We start from the raw sequence: 23,583 nt of genomic DNA on the forward strand, positions 1-23,583 counted from the left end.
ATGTAATGTAAATGCACAAAAACATATTAAATCATTTCTGTGCTATTGGATGTCCAGTTTATTCCACTTTTTGCCACTATAAGGAAGGTTTCATAAGCATCTTTGTAATATACTTTTAGGCACTAATACTCTCGTTCCAAAAGTTTAGTCTTAAAGATTCCTGGGGGCCAGGGATTTAGCTCAGTGGTACTGCACTTGCCTTGCAAGTGCAGGGTCCTGAGTTCAATCCCCAGTACCAAAAAAAAAAGATGCTTGGGCCAAAATTTTATACATTTTAAATTTTAATAAATTCTTCCAGAATATTTCCTGTATTAGTCATCTTTTCCTTTGCTGAGTCACAATACCCAAAATCCACAACTGAAAGGAAGAGAAGTTTAATTTGGCTCACAGTTTGGGGGTATTTGGTCCATGGTTAACTGGCTCCAAGGCAGAAACATCATGGCCAATGGGCAAGGTGGAGCAAAGATATTTAGTTCATGGTGGCTGGGAAGCAGAGCAAGGAACAGTGCCAGAGAGAGAAAAGGGCCAGGAACTAGATATAGTACCCAAAGTCACAACTTTATGACCCATCCAGACACACTTTTAGAAGTGTGTCCCAAGTGGCCCTCAAGCCAACGAAGTTGATACAACAAAACTTAATCCCTATAGTTCCCAAGCAGATTATAGTATAATATTATTCCTCTACCAACTATGCATAATTATGTTCATTTCCTTACTGTGTGATGGAGTTCAGGACGTGCTACCCCAAAATGTGTCACTTTGGTATTTTGAGAAAACAACAGAAGCAGGAAATTCTTGCTCACATTTTTTCTGCTCTTCTACTCCAAAGCAGGTCGTAAAACCTAGGAAAGATTTTGTGACCTTCTCCTGAAGCAAGTCGTTAGACTGTCATTTGAGAAGTGGTCTCCCCATAACCAGAGAAAAATAACATTCTTAACTATTAAGAACATTCTTAACAAGAAGAGAAAAATCTGAGCAAACAGGCTCACTATGTTTCTCCAAGTTTATTATTAAGTATTATCATACTTTTTAATCCACTCATACTTCTCCATGACTATCCACTTCTTTGTCCAGCCTAGCATAAAAAATATACAGGTTTACCTATTTCTTTGATCTTCATTTCATTATGAAGTTTCGTGTGTCACATTAAACATATCAAATAAATTTATATGCTTTTCTCTTGTTTATATGTTGCATTAGTCAGTGCTTACTGGAGAAACAGATTTAATGCAAGATACACAAATATATAAGAATTTACAAAATTGGCTTACGAAGGCTGCCTACAGAGTCAGGTGTGGAAGAGTGCAAAAGGTCTATCTATGCACTGGGGATCCGAAGGATCCAGCTGAAGGCCTTGAGCTCTGTGTAGTGTCCCATCTGAGTCCATATCAGGAGGCCAAAGGGTCTAGGCTGGAAGCCAGGAGATGACGTCCAAGGTGAAGGTGAAGACTGGAGGTCCTCTGAGGAAACAGAAGCAAGCCTTCCTTCTTCCTTTCCCTTTTATACTACCCTAGAGACAATCCTCCCTAGTTCTACACACTGAGAACTATGCTGAGCCAATTTAGTTCGGCCCCTTCTTACTCAAGTTGACACCATCAGTTAACTATCACATCTGTCTTTTGCTTTAGGGGCCTCAGGCAGAAAACTAACACCTTTCTTTCCCCCCCAACACCTTTCTTTTTCCCCTAACAAGAGTTAAATGCTCTTAATCTTTTAATTTTTGTCATATTATTGAAAAACTATTATATTCTCTAAAAATTTGCATTTCTCTGATAGCTAGTGGGTCAAAGCAGCTTTTCATGTGTCAGTTGTGTTTTCTTCTATGAATTGCCTGTTTTATCATTTGCCCATTTTTTCTCTGGATTATTTGCCATGTATACATGCCACACTGCATTTTAAATGGCCAACAAAGCAGTCAGAACTACTGCCCAACTTCCTAATTCCCAGTCTAGGAGCTTTTCTACTCTGGACACTTCCTAAAGAATCATGTGCTTTTGCTATTGTACTGTATATTTATTTTATTGTATTTATGTCTCCTCTGCTATAGTGTTAATGCATTTTCTTGAACAAGATGGACTCACCCTGTTGCAGACAGAAAAACATTCTCCCCCTCCACTCCACCATAAGCAGGTGTTTTTTACTCCATCCATTCAGGATGGATCCAGGTTGTATATAAGCTGAAGCTTATACAATTTAGGTAGCCCCCTTCATATTAGGCAAAATTGGAAAATTACACCCCAACCACATTTGCTCCTGTACAATCAAGAGTGGGATGTAGGTGGAGCTTGTGAATATGAAGAAACATCCCTCCTATGATTCTGTTAAATGGAAATTTTCATGGTGAGTGTGACCTAATTCAGTAACCTCTTTTTTTTTTTTTTTTTGGTACTGGCGATTGATCTCAGGTCCTTGCTCTTGTGAGGCAGGCCATGAAACCACTGAGCTAAATCCCTGGCCCTTCAGTAACCTTTTTAAAAGTGGAGATTTTCGCCAGGGATTTAGCTCAGTGTTTCTGGCACCTGCCTCAAAAGTGCAAGGTCTTGAGTTTGATCCCTGGTACCAAAAATTAAAAATTAAAAAAATTGAAAAATAAAAGCAGAGATTTTCTCCAGCTGATTGCAGAAGTCAGAGAGAAGTGCTCTGGCTGTCCTGAAGGAAGCAAACATCCATGTTATGAACTGCATAAAGAGGTATTATTCTGCTCAGACTGCCATAACACAATGCTATGAACTGAGTGGCTTAAATAATAGAGAGTTATTTTCTCATGGATCTGGAAGTCCAATAACAGAGTACTGGCACGATCAATTTCTGCTTGGGGTTCTCTTCCAGGCTTGCAATGTTCACCCTGCTATGTCCTCACATGGACTTTCCATGGTGTATACATGCAGACAGAGAAAGAGAGACAGAAAGAGTGAGCTCTAATCTCTCTCTCCCTCTCTCTCTCTCCTCTCTGTTTTTTGGTGGCACGAGGCAAGTGCTCTACCATTGAGCCACACCTTTGGCTCCCATTGAATCGGGGTGCCACTTTCAAACCTCACTTAACCTTCACTACCTCCCCAAAGCCCCATCTCCAAATACCATCACTTTAATATGTGAGTTTTTTTGGAAAATAGCATTCAATCCATAATGGGGGCATGTGGGGATTTACTATGAGTGGCCTACAGGAGCTGAGCCTGGTCCCCAACTGATAGCATGAAAACAGGGACCTTAGTTGTACAAACACAGGAATGAAATTCTGCCAATAAGTAGTGAGCTTGAAAGAGGACATTGAGCTCCAGACATTCAACATCTTGAATTCACCCTGATTAGACCCTGAGCAGAGAATTGAATCATATCCTGCTCAGAATTCTGCCATACAGAAACTGAGATATTAAATTGTTAAGTTTGTGGTACTTCGTTATGTGTCAGTAGAAAACTAATACACTCTTTAAGAAAAAAATGCAAAATTATGCCTTAAAAATGTATGGTCCTAAAAGGGCCTATGCAAGTGAGGAGCCCTGAAACTTGAGCCTCAATTTCAAGGTGAGACCACTTCTACCTCCAAGAAGGAGAGAAGATGAGGGACCGAGGCCATCACTTGCAATATGTTGCTGCTGTTTGGGGTGGGTCAGATGTCCAAAACCAATTCTTTCTTTTTGGAAGATGTCTCAGTCATTTTCTTATCATTGGGACAAATTATCCAATACTCACAAATTAAAGGAGTAGTAGAGGTTTATTTTGGCTCTAGGTTTTTATTGGATCCAGTCCATAGTCAGCTGGCTCCAAGGAAAGAAGGCATGGAAAGGTCTGGTGGAGGAAAGCTACTTCTTTCATGGCAGCCACAAAGTAGAGAAAAAAGGGAGGAGCTGGGGAGGGAGATATACCCTTCTAGATCACCCCACAGTGACCCACCTCTAACGAGTGCCCACCTCCTAACAGCACACTCAGCTCCTGAGCTCATTAGGGATGAATCCACTAATGAGTACAGGGCCCCACGATCTGATCACCTGCCAAAATCCTGCCTCTGAGTAGATGAGAGTTATGGGGGACAGTCTAGATCTAAACCATAACAGAAGACTTTAGCAGGTCTTTGGGGCTCCTTCCCAGGAGCCACCAACTTTCCTTGACAAGCCAAAGCCTGTCCTCCCACTTAACTCCTGAAATTCAAGCAGTCCATCCTCTTTGTCAGGGTCACAGTGTCCCCCATGAATTTCTTTGAGGGCAGTTTACCTTTTTAAATAATAAGTCAACTCCCTTCTTTCAGGTCCACATCATTCCCTAGAAAATACCCATCTTTGCCCCACCGCCAGTGGGAAAAGTTTGTTCTTAGTACAACTATTTCTCTCCTTGTCCTACAAATTCTATTCACTCTTCATCTTTAAATTCCTCAAGCTCGGGTCAAAATCCCTATGTTATAATCTCCAAATATCAGGGTCAGGTCAGCTGTCAAGCTCTGTGAGTGATTTTCTTATATTTTTCTGTTTCCATTAGCTTCCTCTCCTATGCACAAATTGTGCCATAGGAAGAACATTGGTATAAAGATTTAGGAATCCTGAGTTCTAGTCTGGGTTCTGATACTAATTCATTAACTTTGTGTTGCACACTAACTGTGTGTTCTTGAGAAACTTTCTTTTTCATTCTGAGGCTAAGTCTCCATGGTTCAGTTAAATGAAGATGCTGGAGTAAATGCACCCATTTATTTAGTGAATGTTTATTGGCTCTTTTTATGTGCCAGGAACTGTTCTAGGCACTGGGAATCATTGGAGAACAAATTAGGTAGCCCTAGCACTCTCTGATGCTTCCCGATATAGTTCCCACCTGTTCCCCAATAGTGTAACCCCCTTTCTATCCCAGGAGTACATAGCCTCCTCTTGTAGGGACTTTTGATGGAACTGGGGGTGAGTTTCTTCTGGAGGAAGCATTGCTGTCTGTTACTGCCCATCAACCTACCCTTTCTGGCTTAGAAGAACTGCCTGGCAAATGACAATGGAAAGACTTATTCGTAGAGGCCAGGAAGTCCCCATGACCCCTCTCCATACACGTCCGGGACAGGAAGCCTCAGGAGGAAAAAACAAAAGATGAAACACTGGCTGACTTCCCAGCTTCCAAGTATGCAGCTGTACTCCATTCTAGAGGATCCCTTCTGCCTAATGGACAGTGACCTCCCTCATCAGTTCCTTCCTTGTCATTGGGCCCCATACCCTCAGTTCCTTTCCTGGGGATCCAGAAGGACTGAGGTGACGTAAAAGAGGTAAAAGAAAAGAAGATTGAGTCTATGGGAAAGGATGCATTATGTTATTATCCTAAACTAAACCTCCATGTCTGGGAGGATGAGTTAAAAGAGTGAGAAAAATATTATCAGGGGTTAAGGAAGCAAGTGACTCACTTGCTATGACCTTCATCTATCTATTTCCATGGCCCGAGTGGTTTCAGGATGGAGGTGGGGATGGAATAGATTTCTTAGCCTTGGTTTTTATTTCTTGGGTTATTTGAGAACCCTTACCTATTATAGCCACTTCCACCCAGCTCTCTTCTTTCAACAGCTTAGCTAACCTGCCTGAAGGTAACAATTATCAAAGTGCATACAACATACAGAGTGGAAAATGAGAAAACCAGGAGGTGGCTCAACTAGTCCCACATCCTTCCCACTGGGCTCTCTGCCTAAGGAATTACTCCTTCCAATCTACATGGTAGCCGGAATACATTTTCACAGGTAAACTTTTTTCTTTTTTCAGTGCTGAAGATCAAACCCAAGCCCTTAAACATGTCAGCCCAGTGCTCTACCACCAAGCTACATCAAACTTTTAAAATGGAAATGTAACATTCATAGAAAAGTACACAAATAATAAGGGTACAACTCAATGAAATTTTTTAAAAGTGCACATCTATGCTTCCAACATCCACATGGAGAAATAGAATATTACCAGTACCTCAGAAGCTCCTATGTGTCCCTGCCAGCCACTTCACCCTGGAAAGGTAACTGCTATCCTGACATCTAACATCATAAATATGATTTTGAACTTTAATAAATGGGTTTTTTTGTTGTTGTTGCTGTTGTTGTTTTGGTACCGGGGATCGAACTCAGGACCTTGTGCTTAAGAGGCAGGAGGCAGAGCCACTGAGCTAAATCCCTGGCTGAACGTTAATAAATGGGATCACACAGTTTGTTTTCTTTTGTGTCAGGCTTCTTTCAGCCATATTAAATTTGTGAGATTCACCCTAGTTGCAAGTAGCATGCTCACTGCAATGTAATATTCCAGTGATTGGCTATGCCACAATGTCTTTGTCCTATCAACTATTAATGGACATTTGGGTTGTTTCCAGGTTTTGGTTATTTTAAATGGTGCTGCTTCAGACATTCTTGTGCATGTTTTTTGGTGAAAATAGGAGAGAAATTGGTCATTGGAGGATTGATCACCAGATGTGTGTGTTTAGCTGTAGTAAATACTGAAAATCTGTTTCCTAAAGTGGTTATGCCAATTTTACACTCCCATCAGCAATGTATGGAGTTCTAGTTACTCTATATCCTTAATAGTTGATATTATTTGTGCTTTTTATTTAGCTATTCTGATGGAAAAGGAGTGATATTTTATTATTGTTATTTCTGAATGGTACTACTTTTTTTTTTTTTTTAAAGATTCAGGGTCTTGTTAGGTTGCTATCTCACCAAGATAAATGTCTTTACATCTATTTTATGGGAGAGCTTTGTGTGGAAAGGCATTTCAGGGGAGTTAGTGAAAGTGCACTGAAGGGGATTCCACAGAGCTGGAAAGTTGAGAAAACCCATGAGATGTCTTTTTTGTGGACAATCTATGTGCGTGGTCACACATAAACACACACACTGAAATGCTCATGCACACACATTCACATCCACTCACACATCACCTATCCCAGAGCCTGCCTTCAGAAGTAGTTCAGTTACATGTATTTTTATAGTAGCCTAGAGTGTCAATCCCACAAAGACCCCTGGGAAGGAATCTAATCTTATAATCTCAATCCTTCATTTGACAGATGAGAAAATGAAAACTCAGAGAGGGAAGAGACTTGACTAGTTCACACAGTTTCCAAGGGGCAGAGCTAGAAGCTACAGGCTAGCCTCCAGACACTGGATTCAGTAACATAGCATGAGGGTGAACAGTGGGAGGTTAGGTGGGGAAATTCAGGCATATCTGAGCAGAAAAGAGGCTCAATCCTCAAGTTCACCAGACTTGCTTTCTCTCCTGGCCACACTCCCTCTGCACCCAAAGCAAAACTTGACCATTAGCACAAGAAATACTTTGCATTTGATGCTAGCTGGCACAGAATTCTCCATCCAAGTATTTATAGTGAGGCTATTGCTCAAGACTACAAAACACTTGCTTTAAGGGATCAAACAGTTTGGATTAGGAAGGCTAAATTGTTCTTTCATTCATAAGCAAAACAAAACTCAAAGGTAAAATATAAACAGGATGAGACATGAGAGGCTTAATTACCCCATAGTAATGAGAGAATTTCTATGAAAAAAAAATAATCACAACAAAGCACCATAAATTGAGAAGTGGGTGGGACCCAGATTTTGGCTTTCCTCTGGGAAATCTTCCAATACAGATACTAAAATCAACCTGAGTTTGAGACGGAGTCGTATGGCCAAAGGACAAGGGTTTGACACTCTATTCTTGATTCTAAAACTTCCCTCCATATTTTCTCCTTGAAAATCTGGGTTCAGATTGACTCTGTCACTTACTATGTGTGATTTGGGGCATGTTGCATAATCTTTCTAAGGATTGGTTTTCTCATATGTAAAATAAGCATGATACTCAAACCTCTGCCCACATCTAAGGGGATTCCTGGGCTTAGTGAGACTTCCGGGGCTAGAGCCAGGAAAGGGCCAGGCAAGCCAGAATGTTGGTCATAGACTTAGTCTGTTTACAGTTGCTATAATAGAATACCTGTGACTGGATAATTTATAAAGGAAAGAAGTTTATCTGGCTAGTATCTGATCTGTTTTGGCATTTCCATTTTCTGCAGGGTTATTCCCATCCTTGCTGGCATCAGCCTTTCTCTTTTTCCTTTGGGTACTTTCTCTTGCTCCTTTGCAGGGGCCTTTTTAGGCTTGGGCTCTGGCTTCAGAGGAGCAGGTTTAGCAGACAACCTTGCAGATTTTCTCTGTGGTTCATTCTTAATCTTGGCTTTATCTCCTTCAGCATCCCTGTCTTAGTTACTTTTCTCCTTGCTAAGACAAAATACCCAACACCCAAAGTTAAAAGGGGAAAGGTTTATTTCAGCTTGTTCCTAACTGAAACCTCCTGAGCCTGGGCATTACTGGCTGCATTTTTATTAGCATTCTGATCTTCTGAACTCTGACCAGAATCTTTCATCAAATACAGCGTAAAGCATTCAAGAGCTTCTTCTTTAGCTGGCATCTCAAACCTCTCCAAACTCTTTCCATAAGCCAGTTCTAAAGGCTCCTGTACCACATGGCCAGCTAATGTCACAGCAATGATCCCACTCCTGGTACCAAAATCTGTTTTAGTTACTTTTCTCATTGTTGAGAAATAATACCCAACACCAGAAGTTAAAGGAGGAAAGGTGTATTTGGGCTCACAGTTTTTAGAGGTTTCAGTCCATTGTAGGCTGGCTCCAAGGCAGACTGGTGTGACAGAGGGGCATCACAGAGAAGAAATAGTCCATGGCAAAGTAGGGCAGGCAGAAGGGAGCCAGCAGTGAAGTAGCAAGTAGCAAGTGATCACCAAAGCCCTCTTTCTGTCCCTTATATCCCATCCAGGCTACTTGCCCTTAGGGCAAGCAGCACTCACACCCAGGGTAGGGCACCCTTTATCCCAGCACCACACCATTAATCCCAGAATCACACACCCTAGATCCAGCCACCTCCCAGGAACCTCACCTATGACCACATGAGGCTTTGGGGGGACATCTAGATATAAGCCATAATGATTCCCTTCAGCCTTTCTCTTGGGCATGGTGACAATGGCGGCAGGATGCAGGCACTGGACTCAGGATACAGTGGGATGTGGGATGCAGCAGTGTATGGTTTTGGTCAGTCCAGGGGTCATTCTTGCCTCTTCTTCCAAAGAGCACTTTTTATATGTATGCCATACTTTGTGCTTAACTCTTAAAGTAGTTTGGAAATGTTTGTAGAACTCATTTATGGGATACAAAGCATTTTCATGTCCATGATTTCATTTGATCCTCCCAACAGCTCTATGAGTGAATCCATATTATGATATCCACATTTTATAGGTGAGATAATTGGAGCTCAGAAAGGTGATTGACCTGTTCAAGGTCACACAGCTAATAGGTTGTTGTGGACTGCTTGTGTCCCCCTCCCAAAATTCATGTATTGAGCCCCAGCTTCAAAGATGAAAGTAGTAGTTAGAGGTGAGGCCTTTTTGAGGTGATTAGGTTTAGATGACATCATGTGGGTGGAGCCATTATGATAGGATTGGTGGCTTATAAGTAAAGAAAGAGATAAGAACTCATTGACTCTGCTATAGGGGCTAACAAAACCAGGAAAGTCCTTATTAAGCATTGAATCTGTTAGCAATTTATTCTTAACCCTCTCATCTTCCATAATTATGAGAAATAAATATTTGTTGCTAAAGCTACCCTAGTCTATAGTTTTGATATACAGCCTGAGCTGACCACTATAGTCATAGTGAATAGTCAAGATATAGGTGAGGGGGTAAGATACGGATGCAAGTCACTTGGCTCCAGAGCTGACGGACTTTCTCATCATATCACATTGTCTTTCTTACTAACCCTTTCTATCCTCATTCACATAGGCTGCTTGTAACTGTGGGTCCTTCTCATCATTATCAGGCAGGCTTCCTTATTGCAAGCAACAGAAACAGATTCTTGTTGATTTAAGCAGAAAATGAACGATTGAAAAGACATTAGATAGTTCACAGAATCTCCTAGAGGGCCAAAGAACCAGGATTGGAAATTTCATTGCAGGATTGGCTCCCAAATTCACTATGTAGAACTGGTCGAGTGAACACATGACAGCTACTGCTCCAGGGAGGGCAGCTATCACATGCACCAGCCAACTATGGACTAAAAATGAGCCAAAATAGACCTCTCCTCCTTTAAGTTGTGAGTTTCAAGTATTGTGTCTCACCAATGAGAAACTGACTAAGACACTCAGGTATGTACCTACTGTCATACCCCTGCTGCACTCATTGCTTGGCAGGGAGCAGACCATGGGAGGTGCAGCCCAGCACAAAACAGGCAGCATCTGGGGCTGGTGGACTACTCTGCTCCACTAGTTGAAGATATATGAGGCATGTTTTGATGGCCTCACCACATGCTCTTCTCTCTGCCTGCAATGCCCTCCTTCTCAGTGTACTCTTTTGACCAAGTTCTCTGGATCCCAGGTCTCAAATCTTACCATGGTAAAGTATTCCTTGAATTCTGAATCATGATGCTCCCACTAGAAATTTCCTCACAACCATCACACTCTCACAACTGTCTGTTTAGATGCCTGTCTGCTTCTCTAGGTAGAGCCCCTCCCAAGTGGGAAACACTTCTACATCAGTACATCAGTAAATAGTGGGTACATAGGTAAGTGAGTGGATAGATGAGACAGATGGGTGGACAGGTTGATACCATGTTATCCTGCTCTCAATTATAATGAAGGAAGGTGCCCTAAAATCTTCCTATGCCTCATTATCTATCATATTCATTTCTGCCCCTTTCTATCACTACTGCCGGCCTTCTTCTGTAATTGAACATCTGTACTGTGGCAACAGCCCATTAACCAGCCTACCTACCCACTCTCTCTTCTAGTCCATCCTCTATACGGCTTTAAACTATGTTTGGGCAACAGGATGCCCTTTGATAACTCTGTATTGCAAAGAAGATAAGGTTCCCACTATAGATATGAGCAAAGAATGTTCTCGCGCTTTCTGTCTTACCGTGGCAGCCAAATCTGAACACAGGAATATAGGAGGAAAACAGAGAGAAATTCTGTAACTTGGGAATAGCTTTCAAAAATGGAAAAAGCTTGAGAACTAGATGTGGTAGCGCACGCCTGTAAAGTCAGCACTTGGGAGGCTGAGGCAGGAGGATCACTGTGAGTTCAAGGCCAGCCTGCACTACATAGTGAGCTCAAGGCCAGCATGAATTACATAGTGAAACCCTGTCTAAAAAAAAAAAAGAGAGAGAAAGCCTGTTTTACTCGACAGAGTAAAATGTTTTAAAATGTTTTAAAATGTTTTGTTTGTTGTTGTGTTTGGTTTGCTTGTTTTGGTTGGGCCCTAAAATCCAAAACCTTTTCTTATATTTGAGAATTCTCCTTCATATGAGTGTTGGAAGGAGACAGATCCTGCCTTCCATTATAGAATTGAAAAAGGCCAGATTTTACTTTCATAGCCTCTTACAGCTAATGTATGATCTAGGTTCAATCAATCAGGTGCATTCTCCCAGAACTTTGATTAAGAAATATATGCTAAACCAGGCATTTCAGCACCAAAAAAGGCCGAGAAAGGAAGATTGCAAGTTCAAGCCCCACCTGGCAGCTTAGTGACTTAGTGAGATCCTGTCTCAAAGAAAAAAAAAAGAGAGAAAAAAGAGAAAAAACAGGAAAAGAAAAAAGAAACTTTTACTGCAAAAAAGAAGAGAGGGCTGGGCGGGGAGTGGCACAGTGGTAGAGCGTTTGCCTAGCCTGCATGAGGCTGTGGATTCAATTCTCAGCACTACACAATAGAATAATAATTAAATAAATAAAAAGAGTGGAGTTCATTGTGGCAGTGGTGGGGGAAGCGACAGTAACATCTCCAATTGGGAGCCACAGTGGCAGAAGAGTAAGTGGTAGCCTCTGAGTACAGTGTTCTGTGCAGGACTGAGGTGGCACTGGTGTCCTTGCTGAATTAGTTCTATATGATTTGGGCTAATGTTCTACCTACCTTAGTTCCTTTTGTGTCTGCCATTTTAAAGAATGTCATTAAAATATAATTCACATATAATATAATTTGCCTATTGAAAGTATACAGTTTAGTGGCTTTGATTTTCACAGAAACTGTCACCAGAGTCAATTTTAGAATATTTACATAACCTCAAAAAGAAACTCCATTGATATCCTTTAGCTAGCACGCTTGACACCCCCTTCTATCCCCTCCTCAGCCCTGAAAAACCACTAATCTACTTTCTATATGTAGATTTCCCTCTTCTGATCTTTCATACGAATGGGATCATACGGTATGTGGTCATTGTGACTGGTTTATTTCATTCAGCAGGTCTGCAAGGTCCATCTAGGTTGTAGCATATATCAATATTTCATTCCTTTTTCTGGTTCAGTAATACTTCATTGTGTACCACATTTTGTTTGTCCATTCCTCTGTCGACAGACATTTGGATCGTTTCTACATTTTGCCTGATATGAGTAATGCCACTATGAACATGCATCTACAAATTTCAGTGTAAACATTTTTTCATTTTCCATCCAGAGTTTGAGTCTAAGTCTCCAGGCTTTCTGGTGACTCTGTGAGCTACAGAAAAATCATTTTCATAGGTATATTTTGTATTTAAGTCAGAGAGAGTTGACTTCTGTGTTGTTTATTTGTCTGTTTTTTAGACAAGAGTCTCACTACATTGTCCAGGCTGGCTTTGAATTCACAATCTTCCTGCCTCAGCCTCTCATGTGCTAGGATTACAGGTATGTGCCACAACACTCATAGCAGTTATATTTTATTCGCTTATAATTTATTCCCTCTTGATTACAATGTATAGCAGAAAAATTTGCTTGCATTTTTTGGAACAAGTTGTGTTAAAATTTGGGGCCTTTTCCTACATTTTGTTGTGTTTTTTTCCATCTTACATCTTTTCTATATTCTCATGGCTCTTATCGTGCTCTATTTCCATAATGGCATACTGGGCTCTTCTTGGAATGAAGACAACACTGTGCTTGCTTCTTTTTCACAAAGAAATGAAACTTAATGGTGTTCTCCATTGAGGTCTTACTTTTTTGTTGAAGAAATATTTCACCTATAACAAAAAGATTTAAGAAAAATAATAGTACAAACACCTAGATCAATAGCAAAGGAATTTGGCCTAAGTATTGGAGAGAACATAGGGAGTAATAAGGACTTTGGCTCATGATAAAACACACAGTTTAACAGAGGATGGAAGCCAGATATTTGAGTTGTTTTATGTTTGTTTGTTTGTTTGTTTGTTTTATACATCACTGAAGATTGAGCCCATGGCTTTGCACATGCTAGACAATTGCTCTACCACTGAGCTCCAGCCTCAGCCTGGTTTGCTTTTTGAAAAAGCCTGAAATAGCTGGGTATGATGGTACATGCCTATCATCCCAGCTACATAGAAGGTTGAGGCTGGAGGATTGGAAGATCGAGGTCACCTGGGCAATTTAGGGAAACTCTGTCTCAAGGTAAAAAAAAATAAAAAGAGGTGGGGGCCAGGTGTTGTAGCGCACACCTATAATCCCAACACTGGGGGAGTCTGAGGCAGGAGTATGGCAAGTTCAAGCCTAGTCTGGGCAACTAAATGAGTTAGTAAGACCCTGTCTCAAAATAAAAAGGGCTAGGGATGTAGCTCAGTGCAAAAGACCTGGGATCAATCCCCAACACTGGGGTTGGGGGGGAGCAAAAAATAAAACAACAAAAATCAGTCCTATTTTCATTATTATTCTGCATGTGAGGAAGAACACTAGCAGCTCCTTATGGTAGATGACAAAGGAGAGATAACTCTGCCATCTGCTGCTCATTAATGGTATGTACCTGAAGTCCTTTTTTTGACTCAGAAAGGCTCACTTCTGGAAGGCCTCGTTTTGGGTCATTTATTCCAATACCCTCATTTCAGGGTTCAGATGTGTGAGGCACATAAAGGTCTTATGTCCCAACACCCAGAAACCATCTAGTCGGCACCCAGTAAACCCATGAGCGGAAGACATCCTTTAGGAAGCTGCAGGTGGGTGTAGTACAACCCTGTGCAAGTATGGCTGGACATGGGCTAGAGAAGAGGAGAATGTATTACAGCGGGAGACACAAAAAGAAGTTGGAGAAAATTGCAGAACTCCAGGAAAAGGGGTGAGGGCTGAAGTAAAAAAATTGAGAGGATGTGGACAGGATGGCAGCAGAGCCTATGGGCCCATTGCTGGGCTCTTTGAGGTACAACAAAGTCTATGTGTTTTGAAGATGTATGAAGGTTGTCAAACAAATGTTTTTCAAAAACTTGTCATAGAAGATGACTGAAGAAAACTGCTCTGACCACAATTGCATGTAACAAGTATGAGCTGCAGATGAATGCTCAAGTCCATTGGCTGTGGTGTTTACAAATACTTCATTGCCTCATATGTGGCATGCAGTGTTTTAGAAGGAAAAATGAAGAATTAATCAAGAAAACACATGAACAGAAGCAAATGATGAAAATTAATATTTTATTTGATGTTGAAAACTCACAAATTATGTAGAAAAAAGACTAATTTTAATTGCTGAATAATAAATTGTTTCCTTTAAAATAAAAAAAAAGAAAATTGAGAGAAAATAGCAGACTTGAAAAACAATACAAAAAGCTTATCAGACAGTAAAATCAGGCCAAAATAACTGGAGTGAGACTGACAATGCCGACCAATGAGTTGTGCTTTGGGCTACTGGTTACTTTTTTAAAATTTCGGTTTGATCATTCATTAACCCTGCCTAAGGAAAAGAAAGAAGAAGAACAAAAGTAATAAAGAAAAAAAGAAACAACTCCAGCCTATTTTGGCTTCCTTCTAAAATCAGGACACAAAGCAGTTTGTCACCAAGTGGAGAATAAATGTTTCTCCCTAAACCCAGTCAGTCACCCTCATTAGTCTGACAGGAATCCTACACCAGGTGCCTGTCAAGAAGTCTGAGTCCCACATGGAGTCATTATATCATTGTGAGACCTTGGAGAAAGTCACTAAATACCTCAGAGCTTAGTTTTTCATCTTTAGTTTTTTCATCTAAACAATAGGGGAGTGGTAACAATAACTCCCTTTATGCAGAGCCAAGCTGCATATGAGCTAATGTCTGACATTGGTTATCTTACTGAATCCTTGTAACCCCAGAAAATGAGCACTACCATTGCCCACATTTTCCAAGTGAGGATACTGAAGCTCAGAGAGATAGAGTGGCCCCAGGCCACATAGCTAGAAAATAGCAGGGCTATCGCTGAAACCCAGACTGCTTAGCCCAAGGCTTTATTGCTCCAAATCTCTGTCTCAGTTAGCTTTTGCTATAAAATTGTTTATACCAAAGCACAATAGCTTAAAAGAACAATCCTTTTACTGAGTTTAAAATTCTATTGTACAGTATATTTATATAGTCCACGATTCTGTCTTGGCCAGCTCAGTGATCTATGCTGGGCTTTCAATGAGTCTACAATCCACTGGTAAGTTAGGTGGTGGCTGGATGCTAGAATGGCCTCACTCATATAGGTGGTAACTGGCAGTTGGTTAGGACACTTTGATTCTCCTCTATGTGGCTCCTTGTCCTCCAACAGGCTAGAATAGGATCAGGTACATGGTAGTTCCTGGATTCCAAGTGTAACAAGAGAAGGCAGAGTTGGGCATGGTTGTGTACAGAAGGAACATGAGTTTGAGCTCTGCCCAAGCAACTTAGTGTCTCAAAATTAAAAAAAAAATTTTTAATGGCTGGAGATATAGGTCAGTGATAAGGTCCTGGGTTTTATCGAGAGAGAGAGAGAGAGAGAGAGAGAGAGAGAGAGAGAGAGAGAGAGAGAGAGAGAGAGGGCCTCCAGGATGTACTTATAGCTAATAACAAAGCTAAATCACAATCTGTAGAAGGGCACCTTTGAAAGGTGTAGGTAGAGGAAAGGAATAATTTGTGGCCATTCTAACTGTCTTCCATAGCTGTTATGCTATAATCTGCTTATCTCACAGAGTTTAACAAATGAAATAAAGGATATGAATAAGCTTTGTAAACTTCTGTAAAACACCATCCAGATCTGAAGTGTTGTTTAATTATTAGCACTATGTTCAGAAGTGCCTCAAACTCAGTATGTCTGATTGTTATCTCCATTTTACAGATAAGGAAACTGAAGTCTAGAGAAATTAGGTAGCTTGCCAAAGGTAATAAAGCCAGAATCAGAACAGAAGTCTATGTGTAGTGTTCTTTAGCAAACTGATTCTTCACTGCCTTGTTTTTCTAACCAGTTTTTCTGAGTAGGTCTTGTTTACCCAACTTAACTAAAAGTTTAGAGGTATCATGCATGTATGTGACTGAATCATCCACTAATTCATTCATTTATCCCCTGCCCTTTTGCAGTACTAGAGATTGAACCCATAGCCTCACATATGTTAGGCAAGGGCTTGATCACAAAACTACATCCCTAGTCCTTTAAACATATGTTTTTATCAGTACATATTATTTTACAAAATATTGGGTTTTAATGAGGCATTTTCACACATGAATATAGATATTTTGATCATATCTATTCCCCCCATACCTTTCTCTTTTTTGTATCGGGACCTTGTTCTTGCAAGGCAGGCGTGGCACCACTGAGCTAAATCCTCATCCCTACCCCCATACCCTTCTTTCCCCCACCATTCCTTCTCTCTTGTCTAATAACAGTCTCCCTTCTACTTTCACATCATCTTTGTTTTTGTGGTTTTTTAAAATTCTACATGTTAAGGAAAATAAGCCATAATTTCTGAGTCTGGCTTACTTTGCTTAACATTATAATCTCTAGTTCCGCCCATTTTCCTGCAAATGACATTATTTATTATTCTTTATGTCTGAATAATTCTCTATTGTGTGTAATCTCAATCAAAGTACCAATAGCATTCTTCACAAAGTTGGAGAAAACAATCCTAAAATTCATATGGAACCAGAAGAGACCCAGAATAGCAAAGTAATCTTGGGTAACAAGAGCAAAGTGGGAGACATCACAATCCCACACCTGAATTTATGTTATAAAACTTCAGTGATTAAAAATAGCATGACACTAGCACAAAACAGACATGAGTAGCAATGAAACAGAATAGAGGATAGAGAAATAACCCCAAGCACATTCAACTATTAGGTCTTTGACAAAGAGGCCAAAAACATACACTGGAAGAAAGATAGCTTTTTAATAAATGTTGTTGGGAAAACTGGCTATCCCCATGCAGAAGATTGAATCTAGACCCATATCTTCCACTGTGTACTAAACTTAAACCAAAATGTATCAAAGATCTAAATGTTAAAACAAAAACACCTATATAACCAGATGGAAGATAAAATAAGTATAGTGGACTCTTGAGTTACGGCCAGCCTCACATAGGAAAAACTTGGGTTATGACAGGAGTTTTAGTTTTATGACCAAAGTCTTGAGTTACGACCCAAATGCCAGCAGCTTGTTTGGTTGTAAACAAAGAAAAGTGCATGTAAGCATATGTAAGAGTCAGTCTGAGCCCAGATGCACATGTTTGTGGATGTGATTTCAGTCAGTGTTTTACATAATCACTATGATTATTGCTATCAAAATGGCCCTGAAAAAGCTAGAAAAGAAAGCTAAGGAAGGAAGGGAAGGTAAAGAAAGCAATAACAATTGAAAAAAAGAAGGAAATTGTGGAAAAATATGAAAGTGGCATTCGTGTGACTGATCTCATTAATATGTGCAGCATGTCGAAATCCATCACCTCAACGATCTTACAGAGAAAAGCTTTGTATAAGGAAACTAATGTTGCTAAAGGTGTTACTCAAATTAGTAAGTCATGATCAACAGTGTTAGATGAGGCAGAAAGGTTATTATTAGTGTGGATAAATGAAAAGTAGATGGCAGGTTATAGCCTGAGTCTATAATTTTTGAAAAAGCTAGGGCTATAAAAATGCAGATCTCATAAAGGATAATCCATCATCAAGTGATAATGGTGAAAGATTTCATGCCAGTAAGGGGTGGTTTCACAATTTTTTTGTCTTTTGAGACAGGGTCTTGCTATGTAGTTCAGGCTAGCCTGGAACTCACAGCAATCCTCCTGACTCAGTCTCCAGAGTGCTGGAATTATAGGCATGTGCCACCATGCCTGGCATCACAATTTTAAAGCAAGAACTGGGGTTCATAGTGTAACTAGGCATGGTGAAGCAGCCAGTACTGATAAAAGGGCTGCTGAAAATTACATACACTGCTTCAAAACAATGATCCAGATAAATGGCTTTTGCTCTCATCAAGTTTTCAACTGTGATGAAACTGGGCTTTCCTGGAAGAAAATACCCAGGAGAACATACGTTACTGAGGAAGAGAAGAAAATGCCAGGCCACAAGCCTATGAAGGATAGGCTAACCTTATTGCTATGTGCCAATCCAAGTATTGATCTCAAGATAAAGCTTCTCTTAGTTTATCACTCTGAGACCCCTAGAGTGTTCAGAAAACATAAAGTCTTGAAGAATAGGCTAGGGGTTATGTGAAGATCTAACACAAAAGCCTGGGTAACATTAGTACTTTTTCTTGCGTGGATCATGGAGGCTTTCTGTCCTACTGTTCAGAAATATCTAGAGGACAAAGGTTTACCACTAACAGCTCTCCTTGGACAATACTCCTGCTCACCCTTGAGATTTGGAAGAATTGGCTGAAGAATTTCCATGGCTCCCACTCGAGTTCCTCGCACCTAATACAACTCTTCTACTGCAGCCTATAGACCAGCAGGTTATAGTTAACTTTAAGAAGCTGTATATTAAGGAACTATTTCTGAAATGCTTCCAGATGGTCTCAGATACAGATTTAACCTTTAAAGGGTTCTGGAAGGAACATTATACTGTCCTTTCCTGTGTGGGGTTAACTGAAAAATCCTGGCCCAATGACTCTCTAAGGAGACTGAGATCTGCCTGAAAGAAAGTGTGGCCTAAAATTATACAGGAGAAAGACTGAAAGCTGCGTAGAGGAGCCTGAGCCTTCAATTGACCCTGTGGTTGATGACATTGTCACTATAGTAGAGTCCATAGGCTCACAGGTAGACAGTGGTGATGTTGAGGAACTGGTGGAGGAACACTCAGAGGAATTGTCTACAGAGGAACCTCAGCAACTTCTGACTGAGCAACAGAGAATGGCAGCTGAGAAGCTTTCTGAAGAGGAGGGGGAGTATCAATAATCAGTGCAGCAAAGTTCTTCTGAAGTAAAGGAAATCCTGAAAAAATGAACAAAGCTACAAACATTTGTAGAGAAGACCCACCCAGACAGAAAAAAAAGCCAATCATTGCATTCACTTGCTTAATGACAATGTCATGTCATACTACAGAACAGTATTAAAGAAAAGACAGAAACAGACAACTTTAGACCAGTTTTTAATTCTGAAAAGGTTGAGATCTAATGAGCCAGAAGCAGGTCCTAGTGGGCTACAGACTCTCCCAAGGAAAGAAAGGACACCAGAGAGCCAGAAACGTGGTGTTCTTATGGAAAGGGACTCTCCTAAACTTAACCACCTTCCATTACATCCTTCCTTCCTGCAAGCTAAAGACTTTTACTCAAATGATGAGTACAGTATGAAATTGTTGTTTTTGTTAACTAGGCACATTTTATAACTTTTTGGTGAATACACTAGGAAAATTATTGGTGTTTCTGGTAAATTATGCACATTATACAACCCTCTTTATTATGAAAAGGCTAGTTAAAATGTGCTTTGGGAGGTTCAGAATGCATTATGGGTATTTCCATTATTTCTTATGGGAAAATAGTCCTGACTTACAACCAACTTGAGTTACAACCAGCCCTTGCAAATGAATTGAGTTCATGAGTCAAGAGTCCATTGTAAAATTCTTGAAGTCATAGGCATGGGCAAAGACTTTTTGAACAGAACCCTTGTTGCACAGGAAATAGTACCAAAAATCAGCAAATGGGATCATATCACTTTTTAAAATATTTGCACAGCAAAAGAAATAACCAACAGAGTGAAGAGACAACCTACAGAATGGGAAAAAAATTGTTGCCAGCTATTCCATGGACAGAGAACTAATATCTAGAATATATAAAGAACTCTAAAAACTTAGAGCCTCCCCAAACAAAAGACCCAATCAAAAAATGGGCAACCAAAATGAATAGACACTTCTCAGAAAAAAGAAGTACAAATGGCCAATAAATACATGACGAAATGTTCAACATCACTGGCCATTATAGAAATGCAAATTAAAATAATACTGAGAAAACATTTCACCCCCAGAAAGAATGGCCATTGACAAGAAATCAAATATTAACAAATGCTGGTGAGGTAAAGGGAAAAAGGAGCCTTCCTACATTGATGGTGGGCATGTAAACTGGTATAACCATTATGGAAATTAGTATGAAGAGTCCTTAAAATACTAAAGAAATGCCATTTAACCCTCCTAACCCCCTTCTATGTATTTTTCTGAAAGAGTTAAAGACATAATATCACAGGGATACATGCATATCTGTGTTTATAACAGCACAATTCATAACTAAATCTTGAAAACAGCTTATATGTCCACCAACAGAGGAATGGATAAAGAAAATGTAATATTTACACACAATGGAGTACTATTCTACCATAAAGAAAGATAAACTTAAGACATTTGTAGGGAAATTGATACGCCTTGAGACTATAATATTAAGTGAAATAAATGAGACACACAAATTTAAGTATTGAATTGTTTCTTTTCTATGAGAAACCCAAATTATAAATAAAGAGCAAAATAAAAGAGTGATAACAGCTCTTTTTCACAGGGAAAGGGAATCAAAAGATGCAGGGTGGGGAGAGAGAGGAGGGAAAAGGAATGAAAGAAGGAATTAAAATGTGTTATGTACATGTACCAACTCCACACAAGGAATGTAAGCATTATGTGCTGTAATGTAAACATTATGTGCTGGAAACATGTAGTAATAAAATTCTTTAAAATACTGTATTGTCCACTTATACATTCTCTTTACTCATTCATCCACAGATGGGCATCTAGACTAATTCCAACCTTGGCTTTTGTGAATTGTGCCTGGATAAATATGTGTATGTGGTACTTTTATAGCAAGCTGACTTTAATTCTTTCAGGTATATATCAAGGAGTGGACTAGCTGGATCATATGGAAGTTCTGTTTTTAGTTTTTTGAGGAACTTCCATACTGATTTCTACTGTACTCATGCCTTTTAAAAATTTTATTTTGAGACAGACTCTCACTAACTTGCCAAGGATGGCCTTGAGTTTTCATCTTCTGTATCAACCTCCCAAATAGCTGGGATTACAGGTATGCACCACTCCTCCCAGCCATGTATTCCTTCTTTTAAACAAACATTTCTTGAGCACCAATTATTACATATATCTTGATACTAGGAATACAAAATAAATAATACATCATCCCTTTTCAAAAAGAACTTGCCTAGTTAAAAAAAAAACAACAGTCAAACTGGCATTGTAATTTAGCATGTTAGAGAGAAGCTCAGAGGATTATGGGAGCAAAAAGGTGCCCTAAACTAGCTGGGAAGGCAGAGAAGGCACCTACAAAGGAAACTGGGGAGAGTGCTTCTGAAGGGGGCTCAATGGATGTGAAGACTTGTAAGTGACAAAAAGCACGGAATGTATAAGGACTAGCAGCAGTCTGTTGCTGGAGCGAGAAGTAGCTTGAGGCAAGAAGTACTGAGGGGTGAGAGGTGAGGTTAAAGAGGTAAGTAGCTTAAACTTGATCTTAAGAGCATTGGAGTCCACCCAAGAAAAATGGAATGTTTACACAAAGACTTGAATGCAAATTTTGTAGCAGCAGTTTTAGCACCCAAATTGGAAACAATCCAAATGTCCATCATCTGGTGAATAAATAAATAAAATATGGTAAATTCATAATGGAATACTACTAGTCAATAAAAGTAATAAGCTATTGGTATTTGTAATAACATGAAGGAAGTTATATTCATTTATTGTCATCAACAAAGTAGATTGGGTGTCTTAAACAGTAGGAATTTAGTTTCCTAATTTTGAAGGCTAGAAATTCAAGGTCAAGTATTGGTAGAGTTGATTTCTTCTGAGGCCTTTCTTCTTGGCATGTAGATGGCCACCTTCTGTCTATCTTCACATGGGCTTCCCTCTGTGTGTATAAATGTCCTAATCTCTTTTTCCTATAAGGACTTGGGTTATACTAGATTAAGTTTCATTTTAATGACCTCATTTTAACTTAAGTACCCCTTTAATGACTATCTCTAAGTGCAATCACATTTTGAGTAACAGGAGTTTAGGACTTCAACATATGAATCTGGGAGATGGGCGACACAATTTAACCTGTAACAGAGCCATACAAAAAAAACATGTTCCATTTGTATGAAATTTCTAGAAAAGATGAAATCCAGTGACGGAAAGAAAATCAGTTGTTGCCAGGGGTCAGAGAGAGCAGGAATTGACTGCATAAGCAGGAAATGAGACCACAAATGAATTTTGAGGGAGTGATAGAAGTATTCTAAAATTGAATTTTGACGATGCATGTACAACTGTATAAGTTCATTGAAACTCATTCAGCTATATAAATAAATGGGTAAATTTTTAATATTTTTTATTTTATTAGTACATGTTTGCAATTCATGCAGTTTACAATCATCTTGGGGAGTGGTTGCATATACATATTACAGCTTGTTTCTTTTTTTTCTTAATCCTCTTTCACTTCCTGCTCCTTCTCCTCTTCTCCTCCTCTTCCTCCTGTTCCCCATCCTCTTTCTCTTACTTGTTGATATTATTTGTCTTAGCTCACATTATGGCATATAGTGTTTACATTAATTGGGATTATTAGGTTCCTGTACATGGCACATCTTTATTCCTCTCATTTTCCCTTCCCCTCCTCCTTACCCCTTGGAGATCTGTCCCCTTGTCCCTTCCCACCCATCTTTTATCATTTTCTTTGTTTGTACTTTGCCTCACTCAAATGAGAGTACTACATGGTATTGAAGCTTTTGTGCCTGATTTATTTCACTCAACATTATGTTTTCCAGGTGGATCTATTTTCTCACAAATGCCTCAAATGTGTCATTCTTTATAGCCCTGTAGTATTCCATTATATATAGATAGATACCACATTTTCTTTATCCAATCATCTGTTGATAGGTATACAGGCTGCTTCTAGGATTTAGCTGTTACGAATTGTGCTGCTATAAACATTGGTATGCATGTATCACTGTAATATAATGACTTAAGAATTTTATGATGTGTAAACTGTCTCCCAATTAAAATAAAGCAGTGAATCAGTTTGTGGTGGGGGGGTTCAAGGTGAGTTTGACATTAGAATCATCTTTCTGTTGTTAGTGTGGAGGACAGACAGGAGGAGGTAGACCTGCAGACAGGGAGACTCCTGGGGAGGCTGAGATAACAGGCCTGTGCTCAGGGATAAGTTGTAAGAATAGAACAAACCTCTTAAGTGAGGTGATCTGTGGAAAATGTGGCTCCTAGGACTGCCACAGGGGCAGGCCACCTTTCTAGAAGGGGAAATGCCTTGTGAAAGTACCCAGCAGATGGATAGTTCCTTTGTGTGATTTAATGGGGTTCTAAGAGGCAGAGCTTATAGACAGAGGCTGAGGATATTTTTCTGGGTATGAAATCAGCTTTGAGAATAATGAGAGGTGGTGAAGGCAGGCAGAATGAAACCAGAGCTTTCCAGGATGGGAAATGAAGGCCGTTTCTCACTGACCTGTTATCCCACATTCTCCAGGCCAGT

The 23,583-nt window shown here is 39.8% G+C and overlaps 1 pseudogene; it reads right to left on the bottom strand.

Annotated features, from left to right (window-relative positions):
• Positions 1 to 7,939: 7,939 nt before the first annotated feature.
• Positions 7,940 to 12,837, bottom strand: LOC147828044 (non-histone chromosomal protein HMG-17 pseudogene; annotated as a pseudogene).
• Between the last annotated feature and the right edge of the window lie 10,746 nt (positions 12,838 to 23,583).

This window comes from Heterocephalus glaber, unplaced genomic scaffold, assembly GCF_053883595.1.
Source record: "Heterocephalus glaber isolate CG9 unplaced genomic scaffold, H.glaber_assembly_v1.0 deba00001428, whole genome shotgun sequence".
NCBI classification, from domain to species: Eukaryota; Metazoa; Chordata; class Mammalia; order Rodentia; family Bathyergidae; genus Heterocephalus; species Heterocephalus glaber.